General features: G+C 39.3%; 1 long non-coding RNA gene across 2 annotated transcripts; it reads left to right on the forward strand.

Moving 5' to 3' along the window:
* The first annotated feature begins 266 nt into the window (after positions 1–266).
* Positions 267–6,623, forward strand: LOC135094238 (uncharacterized). 2 transcript variants are annotated; one of them, XR_010263666.1, is made up of 3 exons: positions 267–365; positions 5,709–5,875; positions 6,190–6,623. It is a non-coding gene; the product is annotated as an uncharacterized LOC135094238 (long non-coding RNA). The 2 variants fall into 2 exon arrangements; XR_010263667.1 differs by lacking the exon at positions 267–365 and adding an exon at positions 1,776–1,914.
* The last annotated feature ends 884 nt before the right edge of the window (positions 6,624–7,507 follow it).

Raw genomic sequence — 7,507 nt, forward strand, 5'->3', positions numbered from 1 at the left:
TGACTACGGTAGTAATGCTCTTAATTCCAGAAAAAAAAATTTCCTATTATATCATGATGCCATTTTACACTCATTAAAATAAATACTTTTTGGAAACACGTGACTAAACGTAACGGTTGTTGATGTCAGAGGCGTCTTGCTCGTGTACCGCTGCGGTAAGTTGTACAAATCTTGATTAGGGATAGTTTTGGATAGCAGATTGATTCACTGAATTTTACGTGTATTCGAACCTTTCATTCTTGCTCCAGCAGATAGCAATTGGTTTCTAGCCGTTCCACGGATGATAACTGTGTGTTTGTGTGTGCGCCCTTGCCAGCAGTTTCTGTACATTTTATCTACATGTATACGTACTTCCAGGATGGATAGTAAGTGTATCAGCCTATTGTGTTCGCTGAGTGCATGGTAATGTGACAGTGGTGGAGGTGGTAGTGTGAAGGATTTATTGATGATGGGGATCGAACCGGCTTGGGTGGAGATGAGCGAATGGATGCGTGATGAGAGATAGTAGTCACCAAATCTATCATTGCCTTGTGTCTACCTTCATATCATGCTGTGGATTTGCGTGCCTCATAAATTATAATGTAAATTGATCGTGTGTACACCTCCCCACTGCCCGCCATCACATCCAGCTGGAGGCGAAGCAAAGCAAGACTAATAGAATTCTATTGGCGTTAGAGCGAAGGACGGAGGGAAGATACAATGTAGGGAGAGAGCGAAGGAGAGGCGTAGAATAAAATAATAAGTAAGAGACAGCTATTAGTGTCTTGTCTCCTCATTCTCAGAGAGAGAGAGAGAGAGAGAGAGAGAGAGAGAGAGAGAGAGAGAGCGTTTTCCTGTGCAGTTTTATTTCCTCCATCTTTGATTCTCTCTCTCTCTCTCTCTCTCTCTCTCTCTCTCTCTCTCTCTCTCTCTCTCAAGAAACTAATCTAATGTTTCAATGCAATGTATTACGTAGTACGTAGTAAATTTCACTTGTCCCCTAACACCGCCACCCTCCTGATTAACAATTAATGTAATTTTGAGAGAACGATTTTTATTTTTCATAGTTAGTTACTGAAACCATCAGATAGAGGGAAGCGAATGGAGCCCGAAGGGGAGCTGATAGTCCAGCGAGCTTTTCATTTTCTTGCTTCTTCACAATACGCTCTGCTTTTATTTGCGTGCTTCGTAAATTATATTCTCTCTCTCTCTCTCTCTCTCTCTCTCTCTCTCTCTCTCTCTCTCTCTCTCTCTCTCTCTCTCTCACTTTAAATACTTTATTATGCCTACTCATAAAATTGCTGAATGATTATTTCGTATAGAAAGACTGGCAGACAGCTCATTTATAACCATAGCTTTTTGGATTCTCTCTCTCTCTCTCTCTCTCTCTCTCTCTCTCTCTCTCTCTCTCTCTCTCTCTCTCTCCTTGTCCAGTAGAAAATGCATGCAATTCCTTCTAGTTTCTTGCGTTGGGTTTGAGTTAGTTTTCGTCGTCACCTGTTCTGCCTGAGTTATTTTCTGTCCCTAGAAAATAAACATCGTAAAAGCTGAAGGGTTCATGGCCTGTGTTACCTCCTGTGTATGTGCAATGAAAGGTACTTATTAGCAGTACAGATTTACAAATGTACTGGAATATTCATATAATTAGTAATGGCAATTATTTGTTGGTGAAAATAGTCACTGTTGAAGGTAGTTTCGGTGACTCATTGCTTCAGATGCTTTATATATACGCCGGTTCGCGAGTCTTGACCAAGAGGATAAGGGGCCAATTGGGAGCAAGCAGCAATGGTTTGTGAGGGCTAATCTGCTGTGTACTCGCTATAGATAAACATTTATTGCCGTGGTCTCTGGTGTGCTGTCTCCACCTTATCTACTGAAGAAGGATGAACATGGTAGCAATGCATGGTTCAACAAGGGCATGAGGAAGGAGACCGGGTATGTGTGTATGAGCGGCGTCCCGGTGGCTGTTGTATTGTTGACATCAACACTGGACGGTTCCTTGTTTACCAGGGGCATGGCTAGTTTTTTTATGCATTCACAGCAATTACAGGGCTGCGTCAACTCTTACGGTTAGTCGTTAGTGTCAAAGCATACGGCTACTAGAACACAGGGGCAAGCATGGACTGAAGGGACCTTGGATCAGCAAGGTGTAACGGTTGCCCTTGTTTTGAGGACATACAGCTCATTGACCGGTAAATGTCTAATTGACCCACAATGGCAGGCTGCTGCCGTTGATAGTGCCGCATCATATAAATCAAAGAATTTAATTGGCACTTTAATATCTCTCACATACTTCTTTAACTGGTGTTTGCAAAAGTTCTTGCTATTTCCCCAATTTAAAAATAGATTAACATTGACCTACTTTCAGTCACCCTATAAATTAGCCTTGGTTTGAAGTGATTGTTTCTTAAATGTCAATTTACTTCATTTAACCCTCAAAGTTTGTAAACCATGATAGGCTCTTCTGCTGTTCAAGATAGAAAAGCAACTCAAATGGTACGGCTGATCTTATTCCCATGAGGTTCACCTGCTGTGATCAAGACTGGTGAGATTGTAATCACAAAACACTAGTAGCAAGCTTTGAAACAGTAATAGTGAGGTTCACTCAAAGCATTCTTTTATGTGAAGGAGATAAGGAGGGTGGGGTGAAGATAAGATAGGTTTGAGAAGGATAGGGGGGCCGCTTATACATGAAAGGTGACATATCAGATCCTGAGAGGAGTGGAATCTAAAGTGTAATGTTGTGAACCCACCACTTACATTGCCGCCCGCAGCCAGCCAGCCACTACTAACATACTTATCTGGGCAGGCAGCAACTCACACATAAGAATAGTCAGTACGGCACTCTCTATCACCAAGTGCCATGATGCAAAAAAAATGTACAAGACTAGGTGTTGGCACCACAAACCTCACACCACTACAAGTTCCAGCACAGTCACTCTTGAGAAATTGGGCACTATGCACCAACACAGACATGAAATGTGGCCAAGGACATGCACATGATGTGAACACAGTACAAGAGGCACGCCATGCCACATTTCGGCACGGAAGCTGCACAGGCTGGACATGGCAGAGACTCCAGCTTCTGGCTTCCTGTGAGGGCTTTTTAACATCTCATATTGTCAATGATTGGTTGCCACTTGCAGGCACACCAGCCAATCAGTGATGTCTGTTCTCTCAAGCCATCTCAGTGCCACCAACACTACACTTCCCACAACACTACAGCAACAATTTGACATTAGTATTGGTTTTTAGCTTTAAGGATAGATCAGCTGTATTAGATCAAGTGTTATGATGTAACACAAAGACAAGCCAGTTTATAGTTTACGTTATTCATATTGTATGTACTTAGTATTATCACACATTAGATGCTTTAAAATCATGATAACTGCTTGATCACAAACCAGAATCTTCTGTATTTTGAAATATAATTACCTTCATTTAGCATATGCTGATAACTGCAAAAACGCACTTCCATATCCCTTGCACGTAGCATTATGTAATAGTTAATAAGGAGTGTCGTATATCAGGACTGTCAATATTCCTATTGTGATAGCAGCCGTGGCATCTTCTAAATGCCCTTACATAGGCTGTTTCATTGAACATAACAACAACTAATCTAAATAATGAATAAATAAGTATGTAATGTGTGCACTGGAAATACATGCACAGGAGCTGACATTCTTTTTCTGTGCCTAACAGGTAATAGTCAATCTACATATTGTTATGCACCACTTCAAATCACATAGTCAGACTTATTGATGACTTAAAAGTAATAAGAGGTTAGTTACACATTTTAGCATTTCTATCAACTACGGTTAAAGTACTCTCACCTTGTAAACTGGACAGTGGCTGTAAACCTACACCCAGCTACTCTCCCCAGACATCTCTTACTTTCCACAATGCTCTGTTCCTTACCTCTCACCCACAATGCCCCCTTCCTTACCCCTCCTTCCAGCAATGGATGCTTCAAGCAAAGCTTACCACTAGTGTTTTGTGGTTACTTTCTCGCCAGTTGGGACAACACTGGGTGGGCTTTGCTGGAGTGCAGCCTCTGTACATTAGCATCCCCCTATCCAGAAACTCATTTCTTTTACATTTGTGCCTGATCTGTTTTCCAACCAGAAATTCTTTCAGCAATAAGAAGTGTCAGAATCTTGCCCGTTCATCTCCTCATGACTTTCAGCATCTTGCCCAAAAGATCTCTAATTCTTTTTCATATATCCCTTCTCTATATTGTTTATATGACTCTGCTGCCATCTCTAAAAAAACTTAACTCTTCTCACATACCCTTGCTGACAACTCCACACTGGAAGATTGAAGGATTGTTCCTTCTTCACTTCCCCCTCAGATTATGCCTGTTACAGAAATTATTTGTAATAATGTTTTCAAACTAGCAGTGACTGCTGGTTTGATGGTGGCCATGGAATGAAATTGCTGCTAGACTCACTGAGTTACAATGCTGTCAAATTCATGAAATTGACCTGTGGCCTTGGCAAGTGTAAGGTTCCTATCATATATTTAGCTGAACAAGTGTGTTCAAGAGAAGTAATCCTCCAATTAATATAGTTATATCAACAGCACCTTTGTGGGGTGTGCAAAGTGGAGATTATAATGACTGGGACAAGAGTCACAGCAGTGCAACAAATTGCAGAAAAAATGGGAAAATTGGGGTATATTTATGTATTTTGAAACTTGCACAATATTGTCACATGATGATGGAAAAGTATGCATTGCCTGGGGATTTGAACCTGGGACCTTTCATTTCTTGGACGGTTGTGCTGCCCATTACACAACAGTACCCTCCTGTGACAATTTGCACATCTCCTCTATGATGCCATCTCTCACATGCTCTTGACCTATGACTCTGTATCCTGCAGGTATTACTCTCTGTGCCATGTTGAAGCTATGTAGATGTTACTCACTGCACTATGTTGATGCTGGTGTGTCTCACTAGAAAAGACACTGCCTGGGGATCAAACCTAGGGTCTTCTGCTTACTGGGTGGCTGTTCTATCAGTTACACAATGGTACCCTCCAGTGACAACTCACACATGACTTGGACATTTCATTCTCTCAAGGCACTTTTAACAACATTGTTATTTAAATTTTCTCTTCTCTATACATAAGGCTGGTCTGCAACAGCTCGTATTGTAACTTAAGTTGTAATGGGTTTTGTGGCAGCCTATCCTCGGCTGCCCAGTCTGCTGTGTGTGTCTGATAGTGGCAAAAACACTCCAGCAACTGCTCAATCCAATAACATTGCCACACAAATAAGGAATATATAATCACTGGGCATTACCTGGCAAGCAATTACCTCTATTGTGGACATGGCTTAAGAGAGCACAAGTGTAGTAGATGTAGTGGTTGTTAAATGGTGGCCTTAATTAAATGGGAGAATAGAGTACTGGAGTATGTGAAAGGAAAAGATGAGATAAGAATAACTTACAGAGCTTGCAAGGATAGAACTAAATTACAAAAAATAAAGAATAGTGGTAGAATATTCAAGAGGAGAATAAGATTATAATATGCAAAAATAGAATGCAAGGACAGGAATGAATGGAGAACATGATCTTGTAAGTCATATGTAAGAAGGTGCTGAGGAGATGGTGAGGATGGAATATAATAAGAACAGGTGGAGACTATTGTTGTGGCTGTATTAGGAACAGGTTTTACATGTATGGATAGTAGTTCTTTACACAAATCTTAAATAAATCTTCTTTTCTCTAGATTTCCTTCAAGAATGTCAACATCTGAAGAAATACTGAAATAGCACTTGTAGTTGATGAAGGTTGTTGTGAGAATATCATGTACATCAAAAGGAAGCAACATTTCAACTTGGTCTTCATTAAATTTATCACTAAGCTGCCTCATTATCAACTAAGATGCAGACTGAGGTGAGGAGCAAAGTAGTTTGTTGAAAAGTGGGGAGATGTTATAAATGTCTTGTTCTTCATTTTGTCTCTCTCTCTCTCTCTCTCTCTCTCTCTCTCTCTCTCTCTCTCTCTCTCTCTCTCTCTCTCTCTCTCTCTCTCTCTCATACATATATAAATTTGTTCTTAAAATATAATTTCTTTTCTTTACTTCAGTTTTCCGCTTTGTCGTATGTTTCTGTTTATCAGTACAGTAATCTCAAATTTTGTTGAGACCCAGTGAAATTAGCTGAAAGTTTGACTTACTCAGCGGTTACCTCTAGCTGTCTTGATTGCAGTGACATAAGAGGGAAGGAGGTGGATTGTGTTTCAGCAGTCAAGAAGCAACACATGTATTCTTAGAATTCTTCCAACATTGTTATTTAAACAATGTTGTTTAAATAACATTAGTTATTTAAACAAGTTATTAGTTATTTAAACAATGTTGTTTAAAATCATTAGGTATTGCTATATAATACTACTACAAAAGACAATTTTTATTTACATTTTTTTTTTTTTTTGTTTATAATGTGAATATACGTCAAATGAAGGCTTACCAACTGAACTGTACCAGATTTACCTGATGTTCTGATTTGAATGGTGCATAGTATAGTAATGTCTAATAATACAGATTTAAATTAGAGGATTTACTGTATTCACGCTTCTCTTATAGTCTTGAAGTCACAGGAGTTCGTAAGTTAGAAGAGGATTTGACAAAAAAATTTATTTTGTGTACAATAGCGAAATTAATTTTCTAAAATGATTAGTAATATACATTTGAAGAGACACCATCTAATGTTTTAATAATACAAGTTTAAAATCATTAGGTATTGCTATATAATACTGCTGCAAAAGACAATTTTTTTTTACTACCTATGACATGCAAGACCTTGCTGACTGACCTACAAGGTACAAGTAACACAAGTCACTCACCTGAAGAACACTGAATTGATTGGCTGTACGTGTATATGTCACACTCTTCAGGTAAAAGACAGTCTGTCAGTTTGTCTATCTATCCATTTATTGAAAATAATCTTTTCTCCCAAAAAAATACTACTGGAATTGCTCACATACAGTCAGCATATAAATCTGTACCTCAGCCTTGCATCTGGGGAGGGGATCATAGTTGTCCCAGGCTAGGCTGTTTCAATCTTGGGACCAAGGTATCTTGATACCTCCTGTAACTTCAACTTTTCTACATTATCTGATGCAACATTCGTGGCTTAATTTCTAGATTTCAGTCTGTGGAACACCACCTCTCATCTAAATCTATTTTTTTCCTCACTGAGACTTGGATGTCTTAGGTTACTAATAGCAACTCTTCTGCTCCCTCCCAGTTTTTGCTGTCCTCATTCTTGCATCAAAGGCAGTTGTTATGTCTGTGTATGCAAGGACATTCTGCTCTTGTTTCCATGCCCTCAAATCATTTGAATTTTTTACCATCTGCCCTTGACTTCAGAGTATTTCTCACTAAATTTGTCTGTGCTTTGTATTATTCCACTAGCTCCTCTAAATATGTAAAATTCTCAACTATTTAATTTCCAAAGTGTAGCACATTGTGTCCCAGTTCCTTTTTGCTGAAATGTCATTTGTTGGAGATTTCATTGTTCATCACCA

Source organism: Scylla paramamosain, chromosome 45, assembly GCF_035594125.1.
Source record: "Scylla paramamosain isolate STU-SP2022 chromosome 45, ASM3559412v1, whole genome shotgun sequence".
Lineage (NCBI taxonomy): Eukaryota > Metazoa > Arthropoda > Malacostraca > Decapoda > Portunidae > Scylla > Scylla paramamosain.